Source organism: Siphateles boraxobius, unplaced genomic scaffold, assembly GCF_051911475.1.
Source record: "Siphateles boraxobius isolate OS27281-9 unplaced genomic scaffold, OSU_SipBor_1 31, whole genome shotgun sequence".
NCBI classification, from domain to species: Eukaryota; Metazoa; Chordata; class Actinopteri; order Cypriniformes; family Leuciscidae; genus Siphateles; species Siphateles boraxobius.
In genome coordinates, this window is record NW_027508931.1 from 19132738 (window position 1) to 19153710 (window position 20973).

The window sequence follows — 20973 nt, forward strand, 5'->3', positions numbered from 1 at the left end:
GTGATTGGCGAGGCAATTTAAAGTTTATTAGCAAAACTGGGTCAATATTTCATTCAGCAATATACAAATTCGTTATTTAAGTAATGAAGGTAGGTCTAACTGTTAATGAAATGTTTGAAATCAAGGAAAGGTCTGAATTGCACATTTGATTTTATTCTCCTCTAAACCCAAAAACCATGCTGCTGCACTTTCCTAAACATCCATGTTTCACGATGCAGTTGAAAATGGGATATTTTGAGTCAAAGGCTTGTTAATATTTTGTTAAAGTTAATTTAAAATTAATTTCCATGTGTTTGCATGTCTAGATTCAGATGTTTAATATAGGCCTAATTTAAGTTGGGTGTCCATCATAGTGATAATCACCATATTTATAATGAAACTGTCATGATCCTGGTTCTTTCCTCTTTTCTCTCTTTTTTCTCTCTGTCTCCATCTGCAGGCTTCTCTCTGTTCCTATACCTCTTGCTCACACACATCCCTTATCACTCACTCATCTCCTTCAGCTGGTTCTCGTTCTCTCATCTTCGCACCTGCTCTCTATCTCCTGTCATTAGTCTCTCTATTTCTAGTTCTCTCTTTCTCCTCTTCTCTGTCGGATTATTATTGACCATCACATATGCTATCGACTATTGTGTTTGATCTACAGAAGTCCAGTCTTGTCCTGTCTTTACTTGTTCATCACTGTCTGATTGTTATTTGCTGTATGTTACCTGATTTGTGCTTTGCCCAGTTTCGTGCCGTGGAGAGTTGCCGAGAGTTCGACGCCTCAAGCAGTATCCCTGGTCTCGCCTCACACGAGCCTTCCGGACCTGCCGCTTGAGCATCACACAGTCTCAACCAGAGTATTGCTGAGGACTACCTTTGTTGATCGGCCATAGCGGCCTTGTCTTATTTTCTATCAACCAGAGTATTTTTGTGAAACATCCTTTGTTGATCGGCCATAGCGGCTTTGCCTTGTTTCTATTAAAGAACTGTTTCACCTGCTATTCGCCTTCTGGATTCTCTCCCTCTGCATCCTTGACAGAAACCGTCATATTTAAAAATATGATATTAATCATGAAATATTAGGGGGTGTGACAGGAAAGCTTTTCACCTCAACGAGAAATATCATGTTTTAATGTCATGTTTTAACAGTGGCATGTTTTTGCCACTGTTGCCTTGGCTTTTGGCTTGCTTAGTTGGGGACATTTAATATTCAATAATATTATTGATCTGCCTTCCTTAAGGTGGACGTTGACTCAATTTTCTTTTAGAAACAAACTCTGTTATATTATTATGTTCATGTTATCACTGTGAAGCTGCTTTGATACAATCTGTATTGTAAAAAGCGCTATATAAATAAAGGTGACTTGACTTGACTTAATATGGCGAGAGCTTGTGGCATGAGATCTCGTCACACTCATAATATTTATTGTTACTACATTAATGGGATCTCATTAATCAAAGCTTTCATATTCTTTAATTTTTTTATCTGTGTTATTAAACAAAAATACATGTCCTGTAATTCCTTCTAAACACTTGAGTCATTACTGTATTACCATATTCTTGACTTTATTAATTAATTATGCATCATGCGTTATCTCAAACCAATAGCATCGCCATTGGCTAGTAAATGTTCTAGTTTACTCACAAGACTAATATAGATATAATATAGCTATTTAGATAGAGTGTTAAAGTGCAACAGTGTTTACAGTGTTTTTTTTTTTTTATATTATATATTCCATCAGGAGCATCAGCAACAGCAGCACCAACTCAGCAGGTGTCCCTACAAAAAATGAAGGAAGAAAATGCTTTTTTAAAAGCTGAAATCAAGTTCCTTGAGGATAAGTGCAAGGACATCGAAAGTGAGAGAGATTTCCTACGTAGCAGTCTGACCAATGGTAAATTTCTGAATCTCTAAAAGCAACTATACCTTACAACCCGTTATAAGTTATACTTAATGTGTATTACAAATACTGTTGGCTCTAATCAGAAATTGTTTGATGATCCTCATTTTTAATTTGCTTTGAATAAATGTGTCTGCTAATCTTCATCTCATATAAGTGTTTAAAAAGTGATATTAATTAACTTGTAATTGTGGAAAGTTTACAGAGTCTACATTATAACATATCCTGGCATAAAAGGGTACAGTGTACTGTAGTCTGAAGCATATCTGTGTCAGGATTCAGGCTCGGAGACAGAGGTAAGTGATAAACATAAATGTATCTTTATTTAACTCAAAGGTAAGTATGCAGGGTTTCGGGAGTTCAACGGTGATCTCGAAGAGGATATATGTGGCAGGAATGCATCCAGGTGAGTGAATCCTCTTCTTAAGGAATAACGTGGCGGGTAACACAGATCAATAACTTGAGTTTTTCTCTCTTTTCAGATCGTTCGTGGATAGGCGTGATTCAGGAAGGATTCCAGGTGAGTAGATCCTTTGAAGTGCACTTGACAATGAGCTCACCAGTTCAGTGATACTTTCCCTTTCTCTTGCAGCTCATCCAGTGGGAAACGGGACTCGTGGCGGATTCCAGGAAACGGAGAACATGAGTCATGGAGCGGATCCTGGGAACATCAGAACAAGGACAACAAGGTTAGTTTCTTTCAGGTAAGTATACTTTACGTCCGTTGCTGAAGGATGGCTTAGAGTGAGACAAGTGGTGACTGGTAAGGGTCGTTCCTGTTGGAGGCTTGACAATGACTGGGAGTGAATCGGGTGCTTTTGTGCTGGCTGGGAAGTGAGTGCTGAGTGGAAACAAGTGCAGGTGATCAGTAATCTGGGGACAGTGATCTTTGCGTGGTGACATGTGAGGGATCTGATTGGCTCCTGACAATCTGTTCTTGTTGTTGTTTTAAAGTTAGATCTTGTGGTTTTCGTTAACAAAGGTAGCAGAATATTTACATTTAACAATGCCATCAAAGCTGGTAAAGGTGGAATAAATTAAATGTAATCTTAATATCATGTAATCGTTATTAGCCTTGTCGGCAAAGGAAGACATGATGGGAGCTACATGCAAATCCAAATTGGATGAGTGCAAATCCAAATTGGACAGTCATCCAGTACGGAAGATGACCTTCATACAGAAAGGGGAAAAATGGCAAAGATAAAAGGAAAAGCACTGAGGAAAAAAAACATTGCAAAGTTGACTCATCGTCCTCCTGTGTATCATCAACCTGCATCCTCATCTAAATCCACTTCATCTCCTGCACCCCATAAATCCAGCAAAAACAAGGATAAAACCAAGAAAAGGAATGCAAACAAAAAGCAGAAATTCACAAGAGGTATGTATTTTAAATGTCCTTAAAGTAATCGTTGTGTACAGTAGGGGTGTAATGGTTCAGATTACTCATGGTTCTGGTTTTTATTACGGTTTTAGGGTCACAGTTTCGGTACAGTTCGGTATGTGCTATGTTCATTAAAACATAGGAGAATTTAGGCTTTTTATTGATTTCAATTACTAAATTAAATTAGTTATTAAACTAAATGTGTCACGGTGTGGGTTTTGTCTTGTCTGCCACGTGATTCTCTGTTTTTCATGTGATCCTGCCATGTGTCTTGTCATATTGTTAGTTGTTTGCTCATTGTCCACAGGTGTTCCTTGTCTTGTTTATTAGTCTCCCCAGGTGTCTCGGATTAACCACGCTCCCTTGTTATCTTGTTTAGCTTGTCTGCTTGTGTATTTATACCTCTGTGTTTCAGTTGTGGTTTGTCGGTCGTTGTAGTTGTTTTGCTGTTCTGAGTCCCTTTTTCTGAGTTCCATGTACTATTGTTCACCCTGGATTACCTGTTAGTTTCATTAAAGTAGTCCTTGCAATTGGATTCTCTCTCCGCTTCATTCATGCCTCATCGTTACAAAATTAATGGTCTGACTATTTAAGTGACTATATTCTGCTTATAAACTAAGTATTACACTATTGATGCTGTTAAGTATTTTCTAAAAATCATTATTCTAAAATCGGGTTTTATTCTGGCTTGTTGAATTATAGTTCGACAAACGCGGTGGCGCGTTCACTTGAATTTATTTTTCTCATAACAGCTAAAAGAACTTAATAGGCTATAGCCTACTCTGTAATTTTTGGTCCTACAGATATCATCTTTTAAAACTGTAAAAGGTCTACTTTTATTCAGGTAAAGTAGGCCTACACTCACAATAGGCTAACGACAAAACGTTTTCTCGCTCATGTGAGCGAACACACTGGAGAAACAAATGTTTAGGCATTTCTCAGTGAGTAAATTCATGGCTGAGTGGTAGAACTTACAGTTTGATCATTAAGATAACACGGGTTCAAATCCCGAACAAACATGGACTACTGTACATTTTATATTTATTAATGCAGAGAGATTTACACCATATAGTTTTTTGCTTATATTTATAAAATAAAATTACCATGCATTTCCATTTTACACTAAGGAACAAATAGTATCCAACAGAATGAATTTACATCTGTATAATAATACCAATCTAAATTTCAAAAGCAGTTCTGTAAAAAAAAAAAAAAAAAAAATATGGCTACTTCATCAATAGACCATATAAAATATATAAAATAAAGATATGCAACAGGCACGTTTAAACGACAAACAATAAAATCCAAACCAGCGTTTCAGTTACGTTCATGGTTCCCGTGGCCTTAATGCATGCACGGCTTTTCAAAATGTCACAAAGCGTTTTGAGATTATTTTGAATGAATTATTGAAGTTTAGAATTAAGTGTTTTGGCACACCACGCCGAGTGGCGTGCCACATTTGCATGTATGTATTTAAGAAATATTTGTTATAAAATATTTAAATTTATATATAATATAAATTATATATAAATATATAGGCTACAGTATATACATGCAAATATTTCTTAAATATATACGTGCATATGTGTGTGTATTTATATATACAAAATAATTATACACAGTACACACACATATATCATGTAGACACAAACTTTTATTTTGGATGCGATTATTTTTTTCCCAGCCCTAATAATTTGACAACTCTCTGAATATAAAAATATACAAACACTGAGATTGTGTTTTTTTTTTTTTCTAATTGCAGTTTCACCAACAGATGTCGCCCTTGGGCCTTGGCCTATGAACCTCTTGAAAATGACCGCATTATCCGCATTGAACAACAACGAAAAAACGTATCTAAGCGGTCTTCCTTTTCTTCTCAAACAAATCCCGCTTTTTCTTATTTTTTCTTATCATCCCGCTGTCTCTTCTTTTTCCTTTTTTCCGCCCCCGACTCTTGGTGCCTCTTCGAGGCCATGTCTGAGGTCGGTGTCTGCCAAATTTGACATTGATTGAGGCATGAACAGACCACTGGGAGGTGGGGAAGGGGGGGCACCAGAGGGAGACTGGCACAGGAGATTCACCTATTTCTCGACTAATTTGGTCTAGGCCTATATTACTTTTGTATTGCTTTTGCATATTAACATGCTTTAGACATATTTTATTTGTTATTTATACTAGTAGCCTATTGTGATGATTTTTCACGACCCAGATTTTTTGGTGCCCCCCCAAGCACTTGGTGCCCTACGCGCAGTGCGTGGTGTGCGTGTGCGGAGCGCCGGCCCTGCTTTTTCTGATTTGTTCAATGTATTGGTCTGTTTTTGCAAAATTTTTACGTTGCTATGGCCGGGTATCACTGTCATCTCAATTTCGTGAATGATTCACAAAAAAATAATTTAGCAGACTAAAGATGAGCTTCTATATTTTCATTTTCTGACGCAATCGGCTGACAATCTTCCTTCATCAGTTTTGTCCTCTGTGCAGCGGCTCTACAGGAATGTAGCAAATTTATGTTGTAATGTGCCATTGCAAATTAAACAAAACACTTGACTTTAACCCTTCGGAGTCTTGGGCTATTTTGGCCGTTTTTGAGTACTTTTTTATTTTTTTTATTTTGCGACATAAACAAATGTTTACCATACCAATGTTTGGTATTATTTTTTTTCAGCACAACATCACCTATATTACCAGACAATTAGTTTTTCACTTTGATGTACTGTATCAACGTACTGGACCCAAAATCACACAAAAAACACAACATCCGAATAGAAAAATTATAGCTTTTCTACTACAAAAAGCACAACATGCTCAATGAAGCATTTTAAAAGGTTTAAAATGTAAACACAAGTTGTAAATGTCAACATATACAGGCACAATTCAGATATAATCAAGCTATATACAAAAAAATATGATTTACAAAATAAGCGGGTGTAGCCATTTTCTTTCTTTTTAGCTCAGCCACTTTTAAAAAAATGTAGTGCACACAATTATTCAGAGAGCTATATTTAAGCCCTTGCATACCCAGAGTATGAGGGTTACCAAATAGTGCAAATACAAAATAAAAAAAAATGTAAAATTGAGATAAAAATTAAACTATATAATCACAAAAAGGAGGTTTGGCAATAGGCGTTTTTTCTTTACTTTTTTGCTTAGAAATTCTACAAAACACTTCATGTACAATTACACAGATAGCTAGATTACAGGGTTTCATTCCTTGAGTCAGAGGGGTTCCTCAATAGTGCAAATATACCATACAAAAGGTAAAATTAACACAAAATCAAACTATACATAAAACTATTTACAACAAATATCAAGTGTTTTTTTATTTAATTTAATTTTTTATCTGTGCCACTCCTTAAAACAGTTTATCTAAATCTACTCCTAAACTACCTAAACCACTCCTAAACTACCTAACCTATCTACACTACTCCTAAACTACTCTCAAAATATACTCAAACTCTTCTAAAAACTAACAATAATATCTCTCTATACATGATATATATATAACGTCTCTCTTTGTCAACTCCGTAAATCCTCTGCCTTTCAATTTCGCTTCTTTGCTCAGTTGGCTCCTCCTCCATTCCCTAAAAAGTGCAGCCTGAAGAGCACAGTCAGCAAATTCACACATTTTTCTCCGTTTTGTTTTATGACAAAAACTGACGAAGTTATTAGAATAAATGCAACGCCTGTCGCATCACATCTGGCGTTCTTTTACGAACGCGTCAATATTTTGTTATATAAAGTTTAAATGATCATATCTCCGTTTTTACTTGGTCTATCAACACAAAACAAAAAGTAAAATAGAATTTCAAGCCAGCACTTTCGACAGAAGTGGACGGCAGCGCTCAACGTGACTTTGTTTTTATGCTTCAACGTCTTAAACTGGTCATGTAACTTGATCACGCCGGCGTGATCGGCGGCGCCGAAGAGTTAAATAAATAAAACAGTTAATATACTCGCTAATAAACAGTTACCTAAGCAGTGTTGTGCAAGTTACTTCCAAACTGTAATACATTATATATTACTTGTTACTGTTATTTAAAAGTAATTCATTACCTTACAATATTACTGTCTCAGAATTGTAATGCGTTACATTACTCCTGTATTACTTTTGAGTTACTTTCACCAAAATAACTATACAGAAGTAGAAGTTAACATTCTAAAATGACTAGGGCTGTAACGATATGCGATATGAAACCGAAATCGCGACACTCAGATCCACGAACCTGCAGAATGGCGACACACCCCTTCCAACTCCCAGCGTTATCCATACCGTCCAGATCCAATGCTACCACATCTTTAAATTACTATTAGTATTATTTGAAGTTAACTTAACATTATAAAATATGTAGACCTACAACACAAAACTAGTTGAGGATAAATTATTTAAAATTTGGGAATTCCAGCGTTATGGACATGACATTTGCAGACTTGCAGTCAAAACTTATATAATTATATAAATTCTCAGAAAATGCATTAATATCAAAATATTGAAACGTCTGTTTATCCATAGGCTCCTCCCAGAAAGGAGTCCAGACATTAGAAAAATATCAGTCTACACATGCGTTTTATATTTAATATTAGGGAAATCGACAGTCATATATGACAAAAAAAATCTTTAACTTTTAGGAGGCAACGATTTTTTTTTTTTTGTAATTCTGTGAATTACACTGCGCAAATCTAATGAAGAAGGGTTGGCTCTCCACAGAACATAAAATATTCATTTTATTTTATTTTTCGTGTTCGCATTTATGAGGAAAAAACAATGTTACAGACGTGACAGTTCTCCGTTACAGACGCGACCGCTCTGAAGCGGCACTAAAAGACTGCTATAAAACTTTCACAGACACCTTACACAGAAGACACGAAGCCTTTCTTTAAAGTGAATTTCGTTTTGTATTAATTGTACGGACCTGAAAAATATATCTATATTGAAATGTCTACTTGTAAACAGAAAAATTCAAAACGAAAGAAAACAGACTGCTCTGCTTATGAAATGAAATGTGCATTTCTCTCTGGTGCATTCACTAGCCTACTGCGAAGATCGCGAGTCAGCATCGTCAACTTCATCTCGACTTTATTAATAAACAATCAACATGTCTCCTTGCTATATTTGACATATTCATAATCATTGCTTTTGCCGGTTCTTTGTGACAGCTTTTCGGTGCTTTATCGGCAGCGCCGCCGCCCTTACATGAACGCGTCACCACGGCATCAAAAACATGATTGCGTGATGAAAACATGAAAAATACCACATTAACATAGCCTAACTGTTTAGAAAGAAAACACAGAACGAATAGCCTAATGCGCATACGTCCATCTCGCGAATGTAGTCTTCTTCATGCCATCTTCACCATTAGCCGCTTTTCCTCTGGCCAGCGTGAGCACAGAGGCCGAAATCATACCTCACGGCACTCCTGTAAAAAATAAATCGCTATACAAATATATCAGACGCTGCCATTTAGTCTTTAATTACAGACTTGGACACCACACGCGGCTATTGACTGACCACGAACAGGTAATTTATCCTACTTGCATCTTTCATTCGTTAATGTCTGGCAGTCTTGCTGTTTTTTTTTTTGTTTGTTTGTTTGTTTTACGATTAAAACTAAAAGTATGTTGTAACGCAAGCCTTACCGAACATGTACCGAGTAAAATATTACTGAAAATTGATTAGTAATGCCTTACACTACTGCGTTACAGCAAAACGTAATATGTTACTGTAATGCATTACTTTTGTAACGCGTTACTCCCAACACTGTACCTAAGTATCAAGAAAGGTCGGCCAACATCGGTTACATGCTGTAGGCTACAATGAGATTCAATCTCGGGTCGCTTGAAGCTCCATGAGGATCATGGTGTTGCGTTAACCACAGAGCTACTGTCTGAACGCTGTTAAGTTAATGTCTTATGCTCTTGCAAAGCCTCACTGATGTAGCCTAATATGTTTCTATTGCAATGTTTTATGTTGAAATGTTTTCATTATTTATTCAATTTAATTTCAGTATTGTGATTATGAATTATTTTAACTATAATGTTTCACTTGAATTCATCTGCAAACAGAACGGCGGCGATAAAAGTATTATTCTGGTTGAATACCAACTGTAATGACGTTTATGCGTGGTTTGTGAAAAAACAAAACAAAATTGTCACTGAAATAAGGTCATGAAACCCATACTGATTATTTCTTCACAAGACTTTTGAAAATTGTATCATGTAGCCTAGAATATATGCTTCAAAACTATATGAAAATCATCCTGCGTAGTCATTCAGATAAAACAATACATTGATTTAAAATTTGTAAGACATGTTTTGTGTAAAAAAGCTTTATGCGAGGAGGGCATGATTCATCATGAATATTTATGTTTCACACCTGAGAAAAACAAATACCCTCCCATAATGGCCTATCAGGTGCTACAATGACCTATCATTATGTGGAGCCTTGCACAAAGAATGAGGAGAGATTTAAAAAAGAATGGCTTTTTGATTGGTTGGATTTATTTACAACACAACATAATCCAAAGATACACAAAAAAGGACAAAAAAGCACATTATTGAACACACTGATCTAAAGACAGAGACTTGAACAGTTACATAACTTTTTGCCATTTCGAAACATAGTAGTCATTTCCAAGGTGTTTGATTTTTCATTTTACCATGTTCATGTACAGAGTCTTATGTGAATGTTGAAATCGGCAGGACTCAGTGGCATCTGGTCCCTGTAAAAAAAAAAAAAAAAAGGAAACAACTGTGAACATGCTGATATCAAGATAAACTATAGGCTGCACGATTTTGGGAATACGTTTTAGATTTGTTGGTTAAAATTGCGATTTAAAATATACAAAATACACACACACTCCTAGAGGACTCCAGGTTGGTTGTGCCTTGTAGGCATATACGTGTAGGCCTACAAGGCACAACCAACCTGGTGTTCATTTTATGTGTGTAGGGCTGCATAAAATAACAAAAACAATAGCCTATAGCAGGCAGCCTATAAAAAACACTTCAGAAACACTACACTAGAGAAAAATATATGGATCATATGTTACTTCAAATGTTTCCATTCGTTATGACGTTATGAAATGAGATTGGAGTAAAAACATGAAGCCTAATGTTTGGCGTGTTTTGCTTTTCAAACGCACAGCGCGACTGACTCAAACTCACAGCGCATGCAGAGAACATTCACTGAAGCGATCGAGCTGCTCCAAACTATGAAACATTATTGTTACCATATTATACATATCTACGTTTGAGCATATATCCACAAACACAGTATTTAACAGTAAACACTGGTCTAAACATTATAATATTCACCATATTAGAGTAAACACTCATACTAGCCTAATTTTATATAATGCTGTTTTATTATCCTCGTGTCGTGTACATGTATATAAATGTAGCATTAGGCTTCATGTTTTTACTCCAATCTCATTAGAAAGAAAGAAAGATAGATTAGTTACAAAGAAAGAAAGATTAGTTAGAAACAAAGAAAGATAGATAGATTAGTTAGAAAGAAAGAAAGATTAGTTAGAAAGAAAGATGGATTTGTTAGAAAGAAAGATGGATTAGTTAGAAAGAAAAGAAAGATAGATTAGTTAGAAAGAAGGAAAGATTGATTAGTTAGAAAGAAAGATAGATTAGTTAGAAAGAAAGAAAGATTAGTTAGAAAGAAAGAAAGATAGATAGATTAGTTAGAAAGAAAGAAAGATGGATTAGTTAGAAAGAAAGAAAGATCAAGAATCAAGAATTTTTATTGCCAAGTAGTGTTGTGCACATACAAGGAATTTGCTTTGGTAATAAGGTGTTACCGAGGCTGCTATATTCAGCGCCAACTTGAGAAAAACAAAAAAACAGCATGACATGAGGAGAGGTGAGGAGAAAAAAAAAAGCGACCCCCAGACTATGCTCCTGTAAGGAGAACAGTCTGGGAACAGGAAAAAACACCTCAGCAGCATTAGCACATAAACAGTACACTCTACAAACAAGACATTGCAACATGGTGGGGAGTGGGGGATGGAGGTAGTCCAGCCCAGGCAAGCAGCATCCGGTCCTGCAGCCATTATGGCGCTGGTCACAGACCCGCCTGTCAGACTGGGGGTACGAAGCGGCGAAGGCGTGGGATGGGGTGTGGGTTAGGTGCATATCTGTGTATGTGTAAGTTCATGTGTGTGTAGGCCTGGAGAGAGTCGCTAAGCCAGCACCATAATCTAGGAGCCTCAGTCCGCAGGATTGTCATAGCGATACACAGCAAGTTGCCATGGAGACAACCTTGATCATGTCCCAGGCAGAGTCAACAATCAGCAGGTGTCTGAGGAGTCGGGGAAGGAATGCAAGAGCGGCTCACTGCAGTGCTCTTCCGGGAGAGTTGTTGTTCCAGCAGCGGCCTTGGCCAAGGCCAGTGCTGGTAGGGGGGTGCCGAAACAGATAAGATTGGGATTGTTTGGTCTTCGGGCGAGTAGCCGCATTCAATTTATGCAGGCTATTCTCCTGGTCCGTTTTGGTCTCTGAAACGATCCATTTGCCTTTGCAAAGCTGTGAGCTTCTCCATGATGTTATCCATATTGTGGTTCATAGACCCAGTCTGAGTGCAGACAGCTCTGCCCACCGCTTCAATCATCACGGGCAGCCTTGCGGGGCTTTTGACAGCTGTCACCGTCTCCTTAGTTCCTCGGTAAACCAGGGCAATGCCTAATCCAATCAGCAGAAGACCTGTTATCATGGTGCCGAATAGGTAGATATCTTCAACGTCCTCCACGGAAAGAGCCGCCAGACACACGACCCGCCACCTCTCCCACGCGTCCATCGTGTAGCCAGCTGCGAACGTCCCGGCAGGGCAGTCAGGTTCCCCCGAACCCAAGCTTCTCGTCGAGAAGATGGTGTCAATTGCGTTGAGAGACCAGTTGATCAAATCCATAATTTCTTGGTTTTGGAGAGCAGTGTAGCGAGGGTCTCTCAAAGTACAAGACAGTAGACGTGACGAGAGAAGCAAGCAGGAGAGGCGAGGGGAGGGAGAGGGAGAGAAAATGCGACCGCCTTCGTTGAGATGGATTAGTTAGAAAGAAAGAAAGAAAGAAAGAAAGAAAGAAAGATGGATTAGTTAGAAAGAAAGAAAGATTAGTTAGAAAGAAAGAAAGAGAAAGAAAGATAGCTTAGAAAGAAAGATAAGTTAGAAAGAAAGAAAGATTAGTTAGAAAGAAAGAAAGAAAGAAAGATAGATTAGTAAGAAAGAAAGAAAGATTAGTTAGAAAGAAAGATGGATTTGTTAGAAAGAAAGATGGATTAGTTAGAAAGAAAGAAAGATAGATTAGTTAGAAAGAAAGATAGATTAGTTAGAAAGAAAGATAAATAGATTAGTTAGAAAGAAAGATAGATTAAGAAGAAAGAAAGAAAGAAAGAACGAAAGAAAGAAAGAAAGATTAGTTAGAAAGAAAGATAGATTAGTTAGAAAGAAATATAGATTAGTTAGAAAGAAAGGTAGATTAGTTAGAAAGAAAGGTAGATTAGTTAGAAAGAAAGAAAGATAGATTAGTTAGAAAGAAAGATAGATTAGTTAGAAAAAAGAAAGATAGATTAGTTTGAAAGAAAGATGGATTTGTTAAAAAAAGAAAAATTAGTTAGAAAGAAAGATAGATTAATTAGTTAGAAAGAAAGAAAGATGGATTAGTTAGAAAGAAAGATGGATTGGTTAGAAAGAAAGAAAGAAAGAAAGAAAGAAAGAAAGATTAGTTAGAAATACAGAAAGATAGATAGATTAGTTAGAAAGAAAGAAAGAAAGATAGATTAGTTAGAAAGAAAGAAAGAAAGATTAGTTAGAAAGAAAGATAGATTAGTTAGAAAGAAAGAAAGATTAGTTAGAAACAAAGAAAGATTGTTAGATTAGTTAAAAAGAAAGAAAGATTAGTTAGAAAGAAATAAAGATTAGTTAGAAAGAAAGATGGATTTGTTAGAAAAAAGAAAGATTAGTTAGAAAGAAAGAAAGATGGATTAGTTAGAAAGAAAGAAATAAAGATGGATTAGTTAGAAAAAAAGAAAGATTAGTTAGAAAGAAAGAAAGAAAGAAAGATTAGTTAGAAAGAAAGGAAGATAGATACGTTAGAAAGAAAGAAAGAAAGAGAAAGAAAGATAGATTAGTTAGAAAGAAAGATAGATTAAGAAGAAAGAAAGAAAGAAAGAAAGAAAGAAAGATTAGTTAGAAAGAAAGAAAGATAGATCAGTTAGAAAGAAAGATAGATTAGTTAGAAAGAAAGATAGATAAATTAGTTAGAAAGAAAGATAGATTAGTTAAAAGAAAGATAGATAGATTAGTTAGAAAGAAAGATGGATAGGTTAGAAAGAAAGAAAGAAAGAATGTTGGATTAGTTAGAAAGAAAGATTAGTTAGAAAGAAAGAAAGATTAGTTAGAAAGAAAGAAAGAAAGATAGATTAGTAAGAAAGAAAGAAAGATTAGTTAGAAAGAAAGATGGATTTGTTAGAAAGCAAGATGGATTAGTTAGAAAGAAAGAAAGATAGATTAGTTAGAAAGAAAGATAGATTAAGAAGAAAGAAAGAAAGAATGAAAGAAAGAAAGAAAGAAAGAAAGATTAGTTAGAAAGAAAGAAAGATAGATTAGTTAGAAAGAAATATAGATTAGTTAGAAAGAAAGGTCGATTAGTTAGAAAGAAAGAAAGGTAGATTAGTTAGAAAGAAAGAAAGATAGATTAGTTAGAAAGAAAGATAGATTAGTTAGAAAAAAGAAAGATAGATTAGTTTGAAAGAAAGATGGATTTGTTAAAAAAAGAAAAATTAGTTAGAAAGAAAGATAGATTAATTAGTTAGAAAGAAAGAAAGATGGATTAGTTAGAAAGAAAGATGGATTGGTTAGAAAGAAAGAAAGAAAGAAAGAAAGAAAGAAAGATTAGTTAGAAATACAGAAAGATAGATAGATTAGTTAGAAAGAAAGAAAGATAGATTAGTTAGAAAGAAAGAAAGATTAGTTAGAAAGAAAGATAGATTAGTTAGAAAGAAAGAAAGATTAGTTAGAAACAAAGAAAGATTGTTAGATTAGTTAAAAAGAAAGAAAGATTAGTTAGAAAGAAATAAAGATTAGTTAGAAAGAAAGATGGATTTGTTAGAAAAAAGAAAGATTAGTTAGAAAGAAAGAAAGATGGATTAGTTAGAAAGAAAGAAATAAAGATGGATTAGTTAGAAAAAAGAAAGATTAGTTAGAAAGAAAGAAAGAAAGAAAGATTAGTTAGAAAGAAAGAAAGAGAAAGAAATATACATTAGTTAGAAAGAAAGATAGATAGATTAGTTAGAAAGAAAGATAGATTAAGAAGAAAGAAAGAAAGAAAGAAAGAAAGAAAGAAAGAAAGAAAGAAAGAAAGAAAGATTAGTTAGAAAGAAAGATAGATTAGTTAGAAAGAAAGATAGATTAGTTAGAAAGAAAGATGGATAAATTAGTTAGAAAGAAAGATAGATTAGTTAAAAAGAAAGATAGATAGATTAGTTAGAAAGAAAGATGGATTAGTTAGAAAGAAAGAAAGAAAGAAAGAATGTTGGATTAGTTAGAAAGAAAGATTAGTTAGAAAGAAAGGAAGATAGATAAGTTAGAAAGAAAGACAGAGAAAGAAAGATAGATTAGTTAGAAAGAAAGATAGATAGATTAGTTAGAAAGAAAGATAGATAGATTAAGTAGAAAGAAAGAAAGAAAGAAAGAAAGATTAGTTAGAAAGAAAGAAAGAGATTAGTAAGAAAGATAGATTAGTTAGAAAGAAAGATAGATTAGTTAGAAAGAAAGATAGATTAGTTAGAAAGAAAGAAAGATAGATTGGTTAGAAAGAAAGAAAGAAAGATTAGTTAAAAAAGAAAGATAGATAGATTAGTTAGAAAGAAAGAAAGAAAGATTAGTTAGAAAAGAAATAAAGATTAGTTAGTTAGAAATAAAGATATATAGATTAGTTAGAAAGAAAGATAGATAGATTAGTTAAAAAGAAAAAACGTCTCGGTTACGTATGTAACCCTAGTTCCCTGATAGGGAACGAGACGCTGCGTCAAACGCTGCGGGAACGCCCCTGCGTTGTGCGTCATGAAGCACGTATGGAATCAGCCCAATGGAGAGATGAAACGTCATAGGCGGGTGACGTCATCGACCAGGAAACTATAAAGCACCCCAAAAACACAAGCGCATTAGCTTCTGATAGGCTTGAAGGAAGCGCTAACGGGAGTGCCGGGAGTATGGCGGAGCGACGCAGCGTCTCGTTCCCTATCAGGGAACTAGGGTTACATACGTAACCGAGACGTTCCCTTTCAAGGGAACTTCGAGCTGCGTCAAACGCTGCGGGAACGCGAATACCCACGTCGCCATAGGACCAAATGACCGTCATGTGAGACTAGCGCACAGAGGACGAGAGCACCTGTGCCCCAGGGGTAGAGCTTAAGTCTAGGTCATAGAACTTAATAAAAGTATGCGGTGAAGACCATCCAGCCGCATCACAAACATCACTCAGGGAAACCCCCGACAAAAGAGCTTTAGAAGCAGCCATACTCCTGGTAGAGTGAGCTCGGACAACCAAAGGTGAAGGCTGGCCAGCCGACTCATAAGCAAGTGAGATAGCCTCAACCACCCACTTGCTCATTCTCTGTTTAGACGCCGGACACCCTTTCCTGGGTGGCCCGAAACATACAAAAAGTTGTTCTGATTTCCTCCACAGGGCAGCTCTGTGGACATAAGCGTCTAATGCCCTAACAGGGCAGAGTGAATTAAGTTTCTCCTGGTCCGATGACATAAATGGAGGAGGACAGAAAGCCTGCAGAACCGTAGGTCTAACAATATTAGTAGGAACCTTAGGAACGTAACCTGGTCTAGGATGCAGAAAAGCTTTAACCATGCCAGGTGCAAATTCCAGGCACGAGGGTGAAACCGACAGAGCCTGCAAATCTCCGATTCTTTTTAGTGAAGAGATAGCAAGCAAAAAGATAGTCTTAAAAGTGAGAAACTTCTCGGGAACTTCTTCGATAGGTTCAAAAGGAGCTAGGGAAAGACCTTCTAATACAATGGCCAGATCCCAAGTCGGCACCCTCGTACGAACTGCTGGCCTCAGCCTCAAAGTGCCACGGAGGAAACGAGTTATAAGCGGGTGTCTCCCAAGAGAAACTCCACTGAAAGGGACGTGGTAAGCAGCTAGTGCCGCCACATACACCTTTAGTGTGGAGGGGGATAACCCTGTGGAGAAGCGCTCCTGCAGGAATTCCAGCACTGCACCCACTGGGCAGTTAACTGGGTCCTGCAGGTGTTCTCCACACCAAGAAGTGAAAAGTTTCCACTTCAAGGCATAAAGCTTCCTCGTGGATGGAGCTCTGGAGTTAAGAATGGTCTCAACAACCTCGGTTGAGAGACCGGAGTCTATGAGCTGGGCCCCCTCAGAGGCCAAGCCCACAGTTTCCACAATTCTGGGCGGGGGTGAAGTATCGTGCCCCCCGCCTGGGAGAGTAGATCCCTCCTGACCGGGAGCTCCAAAGGAGAACCGTCCAGGAGAGAAATCAGGTCCGCAAACCATACTCGGGCCGGCCAGAACGGGGCTACTAGTAGTAGACTGACCCCGTCCCGGCGGACCCTCTCCAGAACTCCTGGTAACAGAGCAATCGGGGGAAAGGCGTACAGACGTGACCTCGGCCACGGCTGCACCATAGCATCCAACCCCAGGGGGGCTGGAAGAGTGATGGAGAACCACCGATGACAATGAGTGGTCTCCTTGGAAGCGAATAGGTCCACCTCGGCGCGACCGAAACTCAACCAAAGGAGCTCCACCACCTCGGGGTGGAGTCTCCATTCCCCTGGCCTCGGCCCCTGCCTCGACAGGGAGTCTGCTACCACATTCAAATACCCAGGGAGATACATTGCTCTCAGAGATAGTAGCTTCCCTTGGGACCACAGGAGGATCTGACGGGCCAACTTGTAAAGCCGGCGAGACCGCAGGCCCCCCTGATGATTTATATAAGAGACCACCGACGTGTTGTCTGATTGAACTAACACATGATGGCCTCTCAGGTCTGTTAGGAAGTGTTTCAGAGCCTGAAACACAGCCAACATCTCTAGACAATTTATGTGCCACGAAAGATGATGATCCTGCCACAGACCTTGGGCTGGGCGACCACTCATGACCGCCCCCCACCCTGTGAGGGAAGCATCCGTCGTTAGCGTTATGCGACGACAAAGAGCCCCCAGCACAGGACCTTTGGATAGGAACCAAGTTTCTCTCCACATGACCAGAGCACGAAGGCAGCGCCGCGTGACTTTGAACGTGCGGAGCGGATTTCCCCTCGGGGAGAATCCCTTGGTCCTGAGCCACCACTGTAGCGGTCTCATGTACAACAGGCCGCAAGGTATAACGTTGGACGCTGCTGCCATCAGACCCAACAGTCTCTGAAACTGCTTGACAGTGAGTAGCTGGCCTAGCTTCACTTGTTTCACAGCTGAGAGAATCGAAGCGATGCGGGTCGGAGAGAGTCGCGCCCGCATCGATACCGAATCCCAAACGACACCCAGAAAAGTGGTCTTCTGGGAAGGAGACAATACACTTTTCTTTGCGTTCAGCCTCAACCCCAACTTTCTGATATGAGCGAGGACGACATCTCGATGCCGAACCGCCATCTGCTCGGTCTGAGCTAAAATCAACCAATCGTCGATGTAATTGAGAATACGAATGCCCTGAAGCCTCAGAGGCACTAGTGCTGCATCCATGCATTTCGTGAAAGTGCGGGGAGATAAAGCTAGGCCAAACGGAAGAACCCTGTACTGGTACGCCTCGCCCCCGAAGGCGAACCTCAGGAACTTCCTGTGTTGTGGAAGGATGGACACATGGAAGTATGCGTCCTTCAGATCTATCGTGACAAACCAGTCCTCGGACCTGATTTGAGACACGATCTGCTTGATAGTGAGCATCTTGAATTTTAGCTTCCCTACCGAGCGATTCAATATGCGCAGGTCTAAAATTGGACGCAACCCCCCATCCTTCTTTGGAACGATGAAATATCGGCTGTAATAACCTGACTCCAAACTGGGAGGAGGAACCCGTTCTATAGCCTCTTTTTGAAGGAGCGTTTTCACCTCTTGTTCCAATACCAGAGCCTGCTCGGGGCCCACCACTGTGTGCAGAACCCCTCTGAATTTTGGTGGACGACACCTGAACTGGATAGCATAACCCTTTTCTACTGTCTGCAGGACCCAATGAGATATTTTTGGAAGGCTTTTCCACTCTGCCAGAAATTCTACTAAGGGTACCAGCCTCTCGAGACTGGCCTCTGGTGTAACTTGAGCAGCAGACGCAGCGCCCTGTAACGGCGCACCGGCAGGGAACAACTGGTCTGACCGCTCTGAGACCCTCCTCAGAGGGAGCGAGCGTCCCTCGGGAAAGCGCTCGCTGGGATCGTCTGTGCCCCGGCATAAAGGCGGGGTTGGCAGAACGAGCCCCTGAGGGCACCGAGGAGGAATGGGCACCGTAAAAAGAGGTGAACACCTTTCCGCCTCGGTGGGGACCACCCTCAGCATCCTGAACGGCTTGGCGTCAGGACTTCTTCTTAGCCGAAGCCTTCTTAGCCAATATAACTGTCCTCAGATCAGTTCTACTGGGAGAAGGCTTCGGCTGAGAGTGTCGCGGCTGAGCCCACTGTCCAGCAGGGGGAGCACGAGACGCGACACTCTGCCTCTGCTGCGCTCTATGTGATGAGCTCGAAGACGGCCGGGGCTGCTCCCGCCCAGCAGCCCCAGGGACATGAACTTTAAGGGGAAGAAACTTTTTAAAAGCTGCAGTTTGTTTCTTTTCTTCTTGGAATTTATCGATAACTGAATTCACAGCATCACCAAACAACCCCATGGGAGAAAGAGGAGCATCTAAAAGAAAAGCTTTTTCTCTCCCTTTAATATTAGTCTGATTTAACCACAAATGTCTTTCTGCGGCCACCAGAGCTGCCATAGAACGACCCATTAATTTGGCCGATTCTCTGGTGGCACGCAGGGATAAATCAGCAGCCTGACGCAGTTCGCGAACTACGTCAGTACTGACCTCCTCACTCTCACTCATGTCCCTTAGCAGATCAGCCTGGTATGCCTGCAAGATTGACATAGTATGCAGACATGACGCAGCCTGACCTGCTGCCGAATATGCTTTACCCACCAAAGCCGAAGTGTTTCTTAAAGGCTTGGTGGGTAATGCCGGTGCCTTAAAAGATGATGCTGCTTCGGGGGAGAGATGGCTCGCAAGCGTCTCTTCCACACGAGGCAACGCACCATAACCATGAGCCTTGGCTCCCATAATATTAGCGTATGTTGAAGTCTGGGGACTAAACACTCTATATGACACCGGTTTTCTCCATGATTTCGACACCTCGGTGTGGAGATCATGGAAAAACGGCAGGCACCGGCGTGGAGGCTGCACACGTGACGGCAAAAATCTCTCATCCAACTTTGATTTAGAAACAGACTCCTGTCTAGTCACTGGCCATTCAATATTAAGTTTTTCAACAGCTCTTGTTAACACCTCCATAAGCTCATCACTCTCAGGAGTGTGGGGTGGCGAATCCTCCACATCTCCCTCAACACTAACAACATCAAGTTCCTCAGAACTGGATAGCATTGGTGCCTCAGCCCGAGCGGAAGAAACCGCAGCGCGTGCTTCCGAACCCGGGACTGAGGCACTGGATCTCACAGGTGAAGGGAGAGATAAGGCAGAGCCCGTCTCAAACCCCGCTGTGAGATCCATCTGCGATCCCCACGATAAGCGCCGCCGCTCTGCCTCGGCAGAAGCGGGACCCGAACCGCGGGGAGCGCGCACCGAACCGCTCTCCTCAAAGAGCGACCGGCGGGAGCGGAGCGTCCTTAACGGCAAACGCTCGCAATGCTCACAGTCTGCTCCCTCGAGAGCAAACTGGGCATGCTGAACTCCCAAACAAACAACACAAAGATCATGTGTATCCCCGCTCGTTAAATAACGCGAGCAGGGAGGAACACACTTTCTAAACTGCTGTTCGTCCGCCATAATCTCTCAATATATATATATATAGGGATAAATTGTTTGTGTGGTGCAGGGTATGTAAGACAGACAATATCACACAGGGACAGATTCACATGTAGCGCGACTGAAAGCACAGAAGCTAATGCGCTTGTGTTTTTGGGGTGCTTTATAGTTTCCTGGTCGATGACGTCACCCGCCTATGACGTTTCATCTCTCCATTGGGCTGATTCCATACGTGCTTCATGACGCACAACGCAGGGGCGTTCCCGCAGCGTTTGACGCAGCTCGAAGTTCCCTTGAAAGGGAAATATTAGTTCGAAAGAAATAAAGATTAGTTCGAAAGAAAGATGTATTAGTTAGAAAGAAAAAAAGAAAGAAAGAAAGAAAGATTAGTTAGTTAAAAAGAAAGATAGATAGATTAGTTAGAAAGATAGATAGATTAGTTAAAAAGAAAGAAAGATTAGTTAGAAAGAAATAAAGATTAGTTAGAAAGAAAGATAGATTAAGTAGAAAGAAAGAAAGAAAGAAAGAAAGAAAGAAAAATTTGTTAGAAAGAAAGAAAGATAGAGAGATTAGTTAGAAAGAAAGAAAGATAGATTAGTTAGAAAGATAGATAGATAGATAGATAGATAGATAGATAGATAGATAGATAGATAGATAGATAGATAGATAGATAAGTTAATTAGTACATATAGAATGGTTGTTTAATTGAATCTAGGGC

General features: G+C 39.2%; 2 long non-coding RNA genes across 2 annotated transcripts in view; one reads left to right on the forward strand and one right to left on the reverse strand.

Moving 5' to 3' along the window:
- Positions 1–12803, forward strand: part of LOC143697031 (uncharacterized) — a 125074-nt gene extending 112271 nt beyond the window's left edge. The window contains exons 2-3 of the long non-coding RNA XR_013186146.1: positions 12701–12738; positions 12781–12803. This is a non-coding gene — a long non-coding RNA (uncharacterized LOC143697031). The remainder of the gene's footprint in view (positions 1–12700; positions 12739–12780) is intronic.
- LOC143697014 (uncharacterized) overlaps positions 1–20973 on the reverse strand; it is a 480539-nt gene that overhangs the window by 347826 nt on the left and 111740 nt on the right. The window lies entirely within an intron of this gene.